This window comes from Tachypleus tridentatus, chromosome 7 (genome assembly GCF_004210375.1).
Source record: "Tachypleus tridentatus isolate NWPU-2018 chromosome 7, ASM421037v1, whole genome shotgun sequence".
NCBI classification, from domain to species: domain Eukaryota; kingdom Metazoa; phylum Arthropoda; class Merostomata; order Xiphosura; family Limulidae; genus Tachypleus; species Tachypleus tridentatus.
In genome coordinates, this window is record NC_134831.1 from 167,304,098 (window position 1) to 167,320,506 (window position 16,409).

At 31.3% G+C, this 16,409-nt stretch overlaps 1 long non-coding RNA gene across 1 annotated transcript; it reads right to left on the reverse strand.

Moving 5' to 3' along the window:
• Positions 1 to 11,383: 11,383 nt before the first annotated feature.
• LOC143258222 (uncharacterized) lies at positions 11,384 to 13,236 on the reverse strand. The gene is made up of 3 exons (XR_013032211.1): positions 13,170 to 13,236; positions 12,469 to 12,539; positions 11,384 to 11,605 (listed from the first exon to the last, which is right to left on the reverse strand). It is a non-coding gene; the product is annotated as an uncharacterized LOC143258222 (long non-coding RNA).
• Positions 13,237 to 16,409: the final 3,173 nt, after the last annotated feature.

Below are 16,409 nucleotides of genomic sequence, written 5' to 3' on the forward strand. Positions count from 1 at the left end.
CCACCAAGTACCAACTCTTGGCTACTTATTTATTAACGAATAGTGGGATTATTTGTGATATTATAAGGCTTTTATGACTGAAAGGGCAAGCAGGTTTGGTATGACAGGGATTCGAACTCATGACTCTAAGATTATTAATCTAGCGCTGTAACCACCTCCCTATTCTGGACCAGAACTGTTGAAAATATAGAACAATGTCTGCGTAATGAACACATAATAAAGTAAAAATGTTTTCTGTAGTTAATCAAACCGTAACACTGCTATTCATTATTCCTCATTAGATACTCAAAACAAAATACTAAACGACTTCCTTCACCTTACAATTGTGTTTATAGTTCCGACTTTTACTCAGTTCAACTGTATAGAATTCTATATACGAAAAACACATCTCTATACTACAATGTAAGAATATATTTCGTCTGGTCCATAACAATACTTTAGATACATTCGTATAAGATACGTTTAACAAACGACAACCTGTTCTATACCACGTTGGTTTTAATTAGAGTTCCTGCGTTAAGACAATCACATGTGGCTTTGAATATAATCAAATTAAAAAACTAGTTATTCGTATAGTAATAATATAGTACACAAGCTATTAACTATCACACATAACACTACATTTGGTTCAGGAAATGAAAACTTACTTATCTTTTAAACGTATAAATACATGTTTTTGTATATATGAAATAGGTAACAGACGGACCTTACAACAATATTAAAATGACTCTTAATAATTTTAGAAAGGTATCAAATTTTAGAGGATTTAATGTTATTCAAGTATAATTGTTATGTTCTTCCATTTATCATGTTTAAGTTACTTGAGTACACTTATTCAGTCGTATAGTTGTTGTAGTAATTGAATATCAATAAATTCAGTACACAAATCCTATTTACAATATAGAGAATTATATCAGGGTTAAAAAGCTCTAACTTCAACACTTTCCTACATATATATCAAATAGAGACGTGGGCGCTTTTACTGGCGAAAAGTACAAGGAGAGTCATTCGAACATCTAATATGTAAACCTCTCACATAGACTCCTCCAGATTTTGAAACTGTAAACTTTAGGAAGGAGGAACATAACAATTAACAAAATGTTTTGAACATACAATGTCATCTCAACAAGTCCTAACAGATTGAGACAGTGAATAACATGACATTATTTGAAAACATTTTGTTATTAATATTTGATAAGGATATCTATTGGTCACTATTTATTTAGCTCAGAGGTTCAGCCAAAAACGTCACGTTCAGTAAACTGTTAAAATTATATCAGTACCTAGTTTAAACACTGTTATACACTCTCTATAAAAATGATTTTTATGATATTCGTTACATAATCATTCACTATTAAATCTCTTACGTCGAACTGTTAATTAAATAATGATTCGTTTATCATGTTTCTTCTAGTTCTCAATTATTTAAGTAGAGGTTGTCCGTCCTTGTAAGACATATTTACAAGTGTTGATATATTCACGAATTGTCCCATATATTTATACCCATATATTTGGTTCACAACGAAACTTTCAACAATTCCAAACCTAATAAACAAGGACTTTAAGTAAGTACCCATACTTACACATACATATCGATATCAAACACTTCTCTACAAGGTTAAATATACTAAAATATCAGGAATACGAAAAATGTATTCTCAAGACGGCTGTTTTGGGTATTAAAACTTTAGTTGTTGTTGTTGTGAATTAAGCACAAATCTGTTCAATGTGCTATCTGTGCTCTGCCCATCTCAGGTAGTGAAACACGGTTTTTAGCGTTGTAAGTCCGCAGACATGCCGCTGAGCTACTGTGAGGTTGAAAGTTTAATTAAAATAAAGTACAGAACAACGTTTTGACATTCTTAGGTCATTATCAGGTTAATAAAGAGAGAGTTTGCAATTGACCTTTGCCGGGCACGTGTCTCAGGGACGAGAGTGTAAACGGGTACAGGATTGTTGGGAGCGATGTAGTTAGATATTACGAACATTTTTATATTAGTTTAATTTAGGTTTTAGTTGTTGTAAAAGTCGGGCTTCTTTCATTTTGCGTTTGTTTATATGTATTTCTCTACGTAGTTTATGGGAGTTTTTATTGTATTGTTGTGTTTATTTGATTTGTAGTGTTCAGAAACGTGTAAAAGTGTTTTTGTGTTCTATGAATGTGTTTCAATTTTCTGCTTGTTTCTCCAATACAAAAGTCGTGGCAGTTTGTGCAAAGTATTTAGTTAATAATGTTGGTGTTGTGTCTGTCAGTGTAGTTTTTACATTGTATGGAGTTTAGTTTTGTACCTGGTTTTAGAATAAGTTTGGTGTTTACTGGAATGTTGTGTTTTGTTAAAGGTTTTGGTTTTTCCAAATGTTGGTTATTTTTTCGTTGTTGTCGGGAACGTGGTATGCAACAGTGTAATATTTTGTAGTTTGTTTTACCTTGGGATTTATTATCATTGGTTTGTTGTTGATTGTGTTGTTGATCTAGGTGTGTGTGTGTATGATTGTTTCAACGGCTTATGGAAGAAATTTGTTTATGTTGATGAAATGTTGTTTTATTTTGTTGATTTCATCGTTAAATTTATCGGATGAGTATAGCTTTGTGGATGTGTTTATTTGGTTTTTTAACATGTTAAATTTTTGTTTTCTTTCATGAGCTGAGTCCCAGGGAATGTATAGTCCAGTATAGGTGATTTTTTTTAGAATTTCGGTTTTGTATTGTGAATATATTTTTGTGATCTTCAGGTTGATAAATGTTATTTGGTTAGTTTTTTCCTATTAACAGGTGTACTTAATATTGTTGGGATGTATACAGTTGACATGTTTCAAAAACACTAAGTGTGTGTTCTGTAGATTTGATTCTAGCAACTGCATTATCAACATATTTGTACCAGTATAGTGGTGGTGTCAGCCTGAAGTCGAAACGTTGTTCTGTACTTTATTTTAATTAAAGTGCTAATACCCATTTCAAATGTCTTAAGCATCCATTTTAAAATCGTGTGCGTTTCTCATCATTACGAAGGGTTACGGAAACTTAGCCAGCAATTGTGACGTAAAGCTTTATCATCATAATTGAGACATTTCAGGTGACGCTGTTTGTCTTGAAAATGTTTCTCAACAGTTTTGTGAAATTATCAGTTTATTTCGTGTTCGTTACGGGAATCAAACTATAAACTTATAAAGTCTAATTTACCTTCTAGTGAGAAATAAATCGAAATAAAAGATGAAATTGTGTCGTTATTATAAATGTAATATATATACAGTCGTAATATATAATGTAGAGAAAGTACTTGGAACGATAAAGGTAATACTGGCAGACTGCCGAGAAGTACAAGAGACAATAGTTAACATTAAATTTCTCGCGGTGTACGTCCGCAAACATACTGTTATACCACTGAGGGGAATGCGTTTATTATGATATTTTACTTTTATGATTGATTACGTAAAGAATAATGCGTATTTGAAAATCCCAAACTTTTTCAGTTCACAGCGCCTTTCGTGTCTCAGCAATTTTTTTCACAGCGCTTTTAGGCAAAATAAAACACCTATCACTTCAGTTTATTAAGTAGTTCGGTCCAAACAACGTAATACTTAATAAGTATTTCTATCCCAACAATTTAGTAGCCGTTTGAAAGAATAATACGTATAAATTGAAATTAAGAACAAAATTTCAATTTCATTTTTAAATACCCACAATTACTTCTGGGATGTGTGCCACTGTTGGGCACTGCACAGCTTCTCAATCCTGGAATCAGATTGGACACCACTACTCTACCTATCTTTTCAACATTGATTTTCGCGTGGTACTTGCTTTTTATCACAGCAACAGCCGAAAACCAAGTTTTACTGATATCCAAAACCCAGTTAGTTCCATGCTACCAAAATTTGTTTTTAAAATCTTGTCACCTGAGAGTTTAATAAAATTTTCTTTTTCTGTACAAGTAAATTCAGATGGGGACTGAGCCTTGAATGGATTGTGGATCCATGCAAACTTCTCCATATCTTCTGGAAAGTAATATTCAAACCAGTCATTGAGCTGCATTAAGTGCTTCTAAAAATAGATTTTAGTTAGTGGTTCAAATCAACTTTATTAGTTTAACAAACTGCTGCAACAGGGGGAACACTCTTTGTCACTATCTTCATTCATTTTTCTTTTTCATAGTAGTAACTTTTTTTGTGTGTGAAAGCTGAGACATTCTGTGCAAGTTTCAAAATGTGAGTGTTGCTTCCCTGCTGAGATAGATTCAAGGTATGCTGTATTTCGAAGAAATTATACAGGTATGTTAATTTTGAAAAAAAATCATCTGTATCCAAGAAGTTTTTAGCACTTTCATGTTCTTCTTCTTCGAGATACGAGTGGAGTTCCTGTCGTAATTCGAACACATGAACAGTACATTCTCATGGGATAGCCATCGCGAGCTACAATAGTACAACAAAGATGTGTTCTCAGATCCCATATTCTAACATATTCTGTGGCCAAACTGTTGTAAAGTTCACACACTTTCCAGGACAAGGTCCAATGTGTAGTAAATCAAATGAGTATGCTTCTTACTATCTATCACCCTGTCTAGCTGTAACCAGAATTCCTTCTCGTTCATTTTTTCAACTAGCTCATTGCTGAGGTCTTCTCCCTTGTGTTGGATTCTACGACTGATAGTATTGATAGTATTTACAGCAGCTGGTAAAATCAGTTCTTTGATGGTGTGAGGCTTTTTACATTTCGCGACTCTATATGCCATGTTGTTGGACACTAACAAAGCATTGCTTGGTATTGATGTTTAATTCAAAAATGTACCTTTTTGTTTCTTCAATTCTTTAAACTTTCTGGTGAAATAATCACGGAATTTACTATCCATGATCGAATGATTGATCTATAAGTGGCTTTTAAGTTTACTTGGAAGCATGCACTCTGGAGTCAACTTTTAGACATAATACACACTATGGACTCTCTTCATGATTGATGTCTACTGAAGTGAAACCAAAGGCTAGATGACTATCGTCATATTTCCGTTTCTTCTCAACTTTGCCATTAGTCTGTGGTTCGACATCTGACTCTTCTCTCCCACACTTCTTATTAATGTTCAAACATATTTGCATTTTATGCACAAGGAATAAAATCAACAAAATAATTCACTGAACTTCACTGGACTTCTCAAACACTTCATCACACCACCCTTTGGTTATTTCTATTACTGATGGACCTGGAGAGTCGACAGGTATTTATATACAAATTTTAAGAAACGACAATGCTCGAGAAGTTTTGGTGTAGCCGAAAGTACAAGTAAACAAAAACATATCTCAAACAACCGAGATCGTCATCAAAATGAATGTTAAAACTGTGAACTACCTCGAGCTGGTAATTCGCGCCGTGTCCGAAAAATATAGATATTGCTGTGATTCTATCGAGAATTCGAAATATCCTACGGAGCTCCTGTGTGTTTGTCAAAATATCTGAATAATTTAAACACATTCGTAATTTTCTTGGAAAGCCAATCTTTTCAAGGGTTTCCTTCCGCTCCGTTACGGCCCGGCATGGTCAGGTGGTTAAGGTACTCGGTTTGCAATCCGAGAATCGCGGGTTCCCTTTCCCGTTACACCAAACATGCTCACCCTTTGAGCTGTGGGGTGTTATGATGTGATTATCAATCCCATTATTCTTTGGTAAAAATGTAGCCCAAGGGTTTGCGGCGGGTAATGGTGACTAGCTTCCTTCCCTCTAGTCTTACACTGCTAAATTAGAAAAAACTAGCGGAGATAGCTCTCCTGTAGCTTTGTGCAAAATTCAAAACAAACCAAATAGTTCAGAAACTATAAATCTTGAGAGTTATAACTGGGTTATTTCATGTTGTGGCTCTATCTGTGAAAGATTATTGTACAACTGTGTGTTTATCCTCTGTTGATAATAAATTCCCTATGAATATTTTTCTTCACCATCTAATTTACTGTAAAGTCTTGAATAACCGAAGTACATTATAATATTTATTAACTGATTCATGACGAACATTGAATTTTAACATTTACTAAAGATAAAACTGTCATAATATATTTTTTATTCCTCCTGATGTTTTAGTTTTATGAACTAATTAAATCCTGTCTTATTGACCTGTTAGTTATGTTCCTTTGTGATACAGTATTCCGTGTACAATATTTTACTTCAAATTGCTTTTCAAATGTTTGGTAAAAAGTCTTTCTATCACGATATTAACCTCTACCATCTTGGGAAGTTAAAGCGTCGAAAATTATTATGGTTACATCAAATATTGTTTTTTAAAGGGTAGATGGCACTACAATCAAAGAAGCATCACTCGATTATTAAAGTATCTTAAAAATTCTTAATTTCTAATTACTGTTTTTGTTTATATTTTTATACCAGCTGTAAGAGTTACCGACTTGTTCAACAATCGATTTTTTTTTGTTTTATGCAATTACGTACGAAGCTAGCCACCACTAATTTCAAGTATTAGACAGGGGACAAGGAAGCAAATAAATACCACCAATTTTCAACATTTTCCCAAGGCTGAAGAATTGTGAAAATGTTCCACAATGTGTTTCTATACTATGTGTCCTAATTACCAGAACATAGTAGGTCTAGTCCAACTGTGGGCCATTCGAAAGCTGTGGTGATAATACAAGGACAGGTGTGTAGACTCTTCTGCCTCTACCAACAATATCCATTGAGATGGGTCTGTGAGAAAGCTTCCACTAAAGGAATGTTTTGTACATTACATAGAATTTCCATTCTCCATTCCCACATCTATGCACACTTATGAAACACCAACAACGTCCACGTAACAAGACTTTGAGAAACACATTACAAATTCCAAAAACTCAGAAGTGCGGATAGAAACATCTAGTGTTTATGCACAGTATATAATTAACTCGTATTCGAACTTTCATCTCACGATTTAACCTATAGGTTAATATAGACTTTTGTAGCTAATTGTATTGTATGATGAAACCATACCGTATTTTAATGTCAGTCCGAAGGAGGATGGTCTTCAACAGTATGTTGGTGTCAGGCTTCAAATATACTAGGTTCATTTTGGCATTTTCCTCTATACTGAATTACATATGTCACCTACACCAACTAAAAATTACTTACAAGAAAACTTCTTAGATATAGTCTGTATTTAATTTTGTTAGAATGAATAATGTTATTTACGTGCAGAATTTATAAACTAAGCTCACAAGGAAGCAAATAGTTCATCCATTTATAAGTAACATCAACAAAGTAAATCATTCTATAGATCATGACGTCATCAAACCTGATATTAATATCTGTCAGTACTGTTGAACTTAGAATACATCCAAGCTAATTATTAAACACCGAAAAAAATACCCATTATCATATAAGTTTTCAGAAATATTTTATGCTAAACTACCAGAACCACTATAGCGTGTATATGTTTAGGTAGAACGACAGGGATTTAACTAGATTAACAATGTAATAACAAACTTTTGTTTAAGTCGAAATGTTATCAGAAAATTTCAATAAAAAGCTATTAATAATTATATGACGACTTAGTAACCAAAATTAAAAAGAATACATCAAATATTATTTGTTTTGCTTACCAGAAGGCAATGATATTTTTACAAAATATGGCGTTTTAGAACAACCGATTAACTGCTTTTAATATAATTATGTGTGTTGATAGGCTTAAGGGCTATCTGCGCTAGGCGTCCCGAATTTAGTAGTGTAAGACGAGAGGGAAAGCAACTACTCATCACAACCACCGCTCAACTCTTGGGCTACTCTTTTACTTTCTTCCCTTTTGTCATGATATAACCGACAGTTTGACCTTAACCTTAACGTTTTATATTATCTTGATGGAATCACACAATATATGGCAATCAGTTCACAGAAAAATGGTGTTTACCAACAGAATCTTGGCGCTAGCCTCGACGTACGCAATATGATCCTCTGTTCTTTAGGAGTGACCTGCGCAAACATTAAAATTTGTTTTTGACATACTATGTAGTTAATTTCGTTGTCCTAATGCAGGTAGACATATATTTCACTATTTGTTGCAACGTACTCCTATATATCACGTGCTAAAAGCCGCTGGTAAAACATTAGAGTGGTTAACCATTCAGCTATGACCTTCAGGATAAGTTTCTAAACATGTTTCTTTGGTCGTATTTGTAACTTATATTCCTTTCAGCTATAAAGGTGGTTCAGTGAAACTCTGCGTGCAGGTTTGTCATATGTAGTTTTTAACATCACACAATACTTTCAATGTGAGAGTGCTGGCTGGTCATAGAATATTTTGGTTGACGTTGTCGAATATTTTCTATTAGAAATGCTTCTGTAACAGTGGGATAGACCTTCTCCTTGGTAACAGAAAACATTGTAAACCAATCTTTTCTGAACGGGGCAGTTTTAGGGGCATCGACACATTACCAAGTGAAAACCAAGGACATTATGATGATGGCCAGGATCTACGTAATTATTTAAACAATATGTTACCATATATACTAAATAACCTTATAATAAATATTCATTATGATTGTAGAAGAAGAATCTTTGACTTACCCTTAGAAAGTTTTTAGTTTAATACGAGTTCTCTGAAACTATTTTACAAAGTACTTTTCATAAAATATATAATACTATTTATTAGATGCGTTTACAGGTCAAACTGAAGAAATCAAATTTCATTTATTTTGCTCACAAGATGGATTAAGGTAGTGCTTTCTACAGACGAAATATATTTCTTGAAAGTATGGATTTTTGAAAACAATCAAGTAACTACCTTTAGTAATATTAAACCTATCTCAAAAGTAAAACTTTTCAGTGACAACATTTTGTAATAAATTTAGTATTGATATTTTCCGTACAAAATAAATAGAAAAGCTTTTTTATTATACAGAAAAGTATTTTTCTCACAACAGTTGTTCTTCGAAAATATGTAATTAATAGACTAACAATAAACACCCGTTCTACTATGTCAGTTTCTAAGATTTTACTTTCAACACGCCAGATGGAAGCATATTTTGTCTAAACATTAAATATTAGCTACTTGAAGTTTAGTCAAAGATCAAACGAAATACCAAATGAAAACATTCTTCATAACTAAACGTAATTATTCAAACATTGCTTAACTTGAAACAAATGTTATACTCAGCACGTCTGAAATGTTTACTTAATTATTTGAGAGATTCGAAATACATTCACACAAAAAACTCGTAAGGCTCCGTTCAACATCCTTGAGTTGATGTGATACATTAAATTTTGATTAATTGTGTGATTATTGATTTATTATCTTCAAATGTACGTGTAAGACACCTAATGTTAACTAATACATAATTGAACTCAGTAACTAATTATCAATAACTGTGACAAAATATGTTGTTCACAACTCTTAATTTGTGATTAATTTTAAATTAGCAAATCCATCGTAATCGAGTCCATTACTAATTATACTTCGTCTAGAAAAATATCTCTCTCGTTTATTTTTTTACAAGGAACCTTTTCAGTTTTGTACATTAACTTTCGTTCCAATCCACAAAAATAATCGTAAATTTCTAGTTTCTCGTCTCTACAACACAGAACACAAAGAAAGGAAAATGATCAGCCTTTCACGACAGTAAACTAATTTATGTAACATTTCTACAGTTTTTACTCTCTGAACATTTAATGCCTTTGTTTCGTTATTTGTAAATATAAACGTAAACTAGGAGAATGTTAGACTTGTAATTCAGAACAACTAACGTCGGAGTAATTGAGCCAGGTTTGAATTCAAGTTATAACACAACATATTATTTGTGCTTTAAGCTACCAGTGCTATACAATAGAGACAGTTAAACATTTCATGGGTGGCATGGTACTACTTAATTAATGGCTGTTTTCCCTATGGTCAAAAATTAACAATTACAATTAAAGACGGTGGGAAACAACTTTACTATTTGTTACATAAATACAAAACGTTATATCAAAATTATTTTGTTTTAATTCAAACCTTTTTTGATCTCCAAGTCATTAAGTTTCCGTTACATTTTACTATTGTGTTAAATGTTAAAGTAAGTTTGAACATATACATTTCACCTTCACTATTTTCGTAAATTGATGAAGGTAGATTCGAAAAGAGCTAATACAAGGTCTTCAAATAGTCCTCATTAGAACAACAGTAAGTTTAAGTACTCAGAACGCTTAAATCTGAGATTTTATTGCCCGCAATAAATACAGCAAATAGACCAATGTGGTTTCGTTCTTAAAGCAAAATATTTAGATATTTATACTCTTCTGTCATGTCAGAGAAGAAAAACATTCTGTTGATCAACTTTATTGTTATGAAACAAGAATTTCTTTCATTACAAACGTAGATAACCTTGATTGTAGGTAATATGTATTATTTTAGCTTGTTTTTTATTTTACTCAGTTATAAAAAATAAAGTTAAATACCTTTATTTATTATGCAAATCGGTTCACGATTCCTACGTTTCAACTTTGACCTCAACTTTAATATAAGTCAAAACAAAATATGACAATGAATAACAATTGCATTGGAAGATATTTTGTCAACGGGTTCTAAACCATAAGACCTTGCATTTATAGTTCAAAGCAAGTTAACCAGAAGGCACATAGTCATAAAAATGAATTTAATATGTAATTTAATATTAATACATAAAATGTAATAAAAGAAAGAGACAGTGAAATTATAAGAAATTTTTATATAATTGGAACTGAATTATAGTTACTCTATTATCACAGTAGATGGAACTGCTCTAAATTATATTTATGAGATAGGTTGTCATTCATTTCTCACTATTTTGAAAAATATCGTAATTAACGGTTCCAAAGTGTTTACTCCATATTTTTATATCAAACTTAAATAGTTTTGATAATATAGTGATCCATAACAATAATATCTCATATTATGAAATCCTGCGTGATTTTTTCAATGACATTTTCTATTTCCAACTTATTACAATGAATTAAAGGTACAAATGTCACATATCAAGTAATATATTTTCATATATCAACGATTATTATTTTTTTATCTTGAGTCATTATCCTTCGGTTTCACTATTTAGATGTAGGTGTCATTCTAAAATATTAACGAAACATAAAATGAAATTTTTCATTACAAATTATGGTCAAGAAAATGTATTTGATTGTCGATTATTTTTGCCTGTAATACACTCTAACAAAAAGTTTTAAACTGTTTTAAAGTGCTAGACTATCTCTTATTGAACATTGATGTGATTATTTTAAATATTTTCTAAATATTCTTATCGGCAACTACGTGGTTTATAAAAGGCTTTAAATTTAATTACCTTAAGTTGAGAAACGGGTAACATCAATTACATATAATGCTAAATTTCGGGTTTCAAACCCTCGTGTGGTCACAAATAAAATAGATGTTTGCCAGCTTTTAGCAACAAACAAACACAGGAATTATTGGTATTATTTATTTTTTATTAATGATAAAATTCCACGTGAATAATGAAGTATTCTTAGTGTTAATCGTTTCATCTTACACTATAAATATTTTTTATTACTTTCGACGTGGAGGTCTAACTCTCCTTCTAACGCTATTAGAACAACAGTAGGCAGGAGGAACATCACAACAAACAAAACCTCTTCCGCATACTATGTCATCTGGACAAGACGTTACAGCTTCAGACAGTAAAGAAAACGACATTATTAGAAAACGTATCGATTATAACATTTTGTATTTTTTTTATTCATCACTATTTATCTATTTGTGAAGCTCATGTGATTATAAAACTGATAACATTACGTCATTATCAAATTCAACCAATGATGTTACAGAACGCTTTCCAAAATATAATTATATTCAAAACTTTCGTTACTTTGTAAATAAAATCTCCTATTATTAATTGCTAAACCAATTTACTTTCTTGTTTTCATGATATTACCTTACATAAAATTTCAGTCACATATATTTCTACAATGGTCATTCCGTTTAAAGTAACACTATGAATACGTGTATAAAAAAGGTACCTTCCATTGCATCTCTGATAGTATATAAAAGTCCTCTTTACATAAACGTTAAAGTAACCCTCTGTCAGTAAACTAACCTACCAAATGTATTGTTCTCACAGCTGTGTACTGTATGTTATAAAAAACATGATCACAACACCAAATGAATCATCTAACAGACGTCGTATTAATATAATCATTATTTTATACACTCGTTAATCAGCAACAAAAACATCTGGCAATAATATCTTGTTGTTTAACCCTGTATTGCTCTTTGATACATGAAATCTTGTTCAAATAATTTAAAGTATCATTTTATCTGCTGTAAACTATAAAATCATGAAAAAGTACATGATTTTTTAATTACAAATATAGTCAACTTTCAAACTTTTAGTTGTCTGTTAATCAACAACAAATCACAAGTGAATACTAACACGTTCCTAAACGACAAAGAAGAAACTAATTTACAATTAATATTTCTATTATAACATTTAAACTTTTTGTGCGAATTCAAACATAAATAATTATAATCTCACCTGGAGCTTCTTCCAACAGTGTTGTAAACATCAAAAGTATAACAATTATTGTAGTCTTCATGTTTCTCGTCCTTTAAAATTAAAACTCGTGTAGTTAGTAAAATTTAACTTTATAACGAAGCTTAATTTAAAACAATGAATTCTATCTGTTACCAGCTTACCAGCTAAAGGATCAAGGTATAAGACAGAGTTACTTTGATGGAGAGTCACAGGAATATAAAGAAACTGTAGAAACAGTCACCATGTATCACAGGGGCACAAAGACCAGTACAAGAACAGTACAAAAATTTATGTATCCTTTCTCTATGTTGAAGAGTTTCTCTCATTTGATAAACATAACTTAACAATAAATTCATTTCATTTCCAACATCTTTTTAACTATGGTTGTTGTTTTAACTCAATAAAATAAGAAAGTAGAACCTTCATTTTTACAGAAAGTTTACATCTAAGAAACAAGAACAAGACACGACGGATCAACAAAAGCACACAGAAAGCACATATCAACAACAGATGGAAAAACGTTAAAGTTACCGTGCACGTCGTTAATTACAGATTTGCAAAATGTAACAAAAATATTAATTTCTAACAATATGATAATAAGAATTATTCCAATAAGTACTTAAGATCTGTACTTAATATACCATTCGAAATAATTGATATTATAGAGAAATACTCTCAAACAAGATATAAAATTATATTACCAAGGATTGTTGAATTTCTAGATACTTCTATTACGTTTTACACGTGTATAAACATACAATTAGATCGGTGCTGTCTTCCAACTATTATAGTTTAATTTTTAATTAGATGCTATGGTCTAAGAACATCACAACGAATCAGAATGATTTTAGTAACAATTGACGTCAAGAATCAAATTACGATATTATCCAGTCATGCAGAGAGACACACGCTGAGCCAATAGGGAACAATGAGTGATTATTTGTTATTTACATCTGTTAACCTGGTGGAATAATTTTGAATCTGTTACTGTGTGTGTGTGTGCGTTTCTTATAGCAAAGCCACATACGGCTATCTGCTGAGCTTACCGAGAGGATTCGAACGCCAGATTTTATCTTTATAAATCAGGAGACTTACCGCTGCACTAGCGAAGAGCAAAACTGGTCCTGGAAATGAAGTTGTGTGATTAGGGTGGAATGTGTAGCACTATGTATATAAATGTAAACTATATGACTTACCTGACATACAATTTATATAATATATGTACATAAATATATATATATATCAATAAATCGCTTCTAACAATATGACGAAAGAACTTCGATGTGGGGTATTATAACTACTTCTTAGTTATTTTAACATTAGAAGACACAGGTATCTGTAAACAAATTTCTTTCGTCTCAACAAAAGTAGACAGGCTGCGCAGATGATTCCTCTTGCCTGAAGCAGGTAGACAAACTGTTTGTTTCTTTGCTTGATTTTTAAATTTCACCCTGAGCTGCACCAGGGCTATTTGCGTTAGCCGTCTCTAATTTAGATTTGTAAGACAAGAGGGAAGGCAGCTAGTCATCACCACCAACAGCCAACTATTGTCTACTCATTCTTTAACGAATATTGGGACTATCCGTGACATTATAACACTATTTCGTTTGAAAGGGCAAGCAGATTTGGTGTGACAGAGATTCGAACTCACGACTCTCAGATTACTAATCTAGCGCCGTAACCACTTACCCATTCTTGACCAGAATTGTTGAAACTTTAGAACAATGTTTGCGTAATGAACAAACTAGTGTATAATAATAGTTGGCTAGCAGTTGGAAAAGGACATGAAGCGTGCTAGTTTAACAGTAACGATTATAACTCTGCAAAACAGGGTGTTAGCTTCGAGAATTACATGTTGTGTTTCACATCCAAACATAATCAACACTGGAGTAAATCTTCTGGAACACAATGTGTATTGAATTTTATTTCATTTTTTTTTTACATTTTTCAGTAATGTTTTTACAGTCACACCTACATCTAAATATTAACAACAAACTATAAAGTTTCTAACTACATAAGTAACAGTCGTTTAGTTGTGACAAAATAATGGCATTTATTTTAAACGTATTTTATCTTATTATTATACTTCTTTATCAGGTAATACATTCAATAGTATCAAAAACACTGTCTATGTTTTACCAATTATTTAAATTCGATGTTGAGCTTTATTGATGAGTCAAATATATGTTTTAAAATAGCCTCCTAACGGAAAAAATGTATAGTTAGTTAATAAAGTAAAAATGTTATAAGTGGTTAATTAATAGACCGTAACCCTGCCATTCATTCTTCTTTATTGGATAAATAAAATAAATTACAAAATAACTTCCTATACGTTTCAATTTTGTTTATAGTTCCGAATTTTTCTCATTTCAACTGAATAAAATTCTAAATATGAGAGCCACATCAATATACTACAATATAACAATATATTTCATATATAATATGTGGTCCATAACAATACTTTAGATACATCTGTATTAGATACGTTTAACCAAACACCAGACGACTACTTGTTCTTTACAACGTTAGTTTTAGTTTTAGTTCCGGCGTTAAGACAATCACTTGTTACTTTGAATATAACCAAACTAAGAAACTAATTATTCGTATAGTAATAATACAGTACACAGGTTATTAACTATCCCTCACAACACTATATTCGTAAAAGTAACTGAAAACTTAATAATCTTTCAAAATGTGCTATATCAAACCTATTTATATTTCATGTAATTTCAAATTAATTTGTCCGTTAAAAGACTAAAATGTTATTATGACCAACTGAAAGGTAACAATAATATCTATATCATATTAGTCAACGGTGAAATTTAAATAAATGTTTTGTACATATAAATAGAAAAGAGACTGACATTACAACAATATTAAGATGACTTCTAATGATTTTACAAATGTATTAAATTTCAGACAAGTTAAAGTTACTTATTATATAATTGTATGTTCTTCTATTTATTATGTTTATGTTACTTGTGTACAATCTGTTCAGTTGTATAGATGTTATAGTAATTGAATATCAACAAGTTGTGTATCGGTTCTTGTGATCTTGAGGTTTAAAATGTTTTTGGTTAGTTTTTTTTTTTTCCTGTTAACAGGTGCACTTTATATTGGTATGTATACAGTTAACGTGTTTGAAAAAAACTAAGTGTGTATTCTGTAGATGTAAATCTAACAATTGTATCGCCAACATATTTGTACCGGTATATTGGAACGTTTTAGTCTTAACTCCAAAAGTTGTTCTGGACTTTATTTTAATTAAAGTGTTAATTCCCATACCAATATTCTCGAAAATAATTTTTTTTTTACTTCAAGCGGGTTTCTAGTCATTACTAAGGGTTGCGATAACAAGACTACCTATAATGGCGAAAAGTTTTATCATCATGATTGAGAAATTTCAGTTGGCGCTGTCAGTCTTGAAAATATTTCTCAACAGTTTTGTGAAATTATCAGTTTATTTAGTATTCGTTACTTGCATCAAACTATAAACTTATTGAAAGCCTAATTTACCTCCCAGTTATAAGTAACTCGAAATAACAGGTCAAATTATGTGGTTATTATAAAATTACGGATTTAGTTTAATAAACATAAAGTGAAAATGTACAATATAATTTATTAAATACTTATATGTATTTATAAATTTAAAAACAGATCATGCTTTTAAAATGTTCATAATCGAAACATCTTATCGTAGAATACACGAAACAATGAAAACAATATAACCATTATCCATGAAACTCATAAAACGTATGTCTTATTCTCCAGACATATTTGTTATTAAAGACCGATAACCTAGACAATAAGAAGAATGTTCAGTACCACACTTCAGGTATTAAAAAAGATTGAATCCAAGACTTATTTGAAGTACATATATGTGAAAGACAAAGTATATATCGATACTTTCTAAACATGTGAAGAAAATAAGAATTACATCA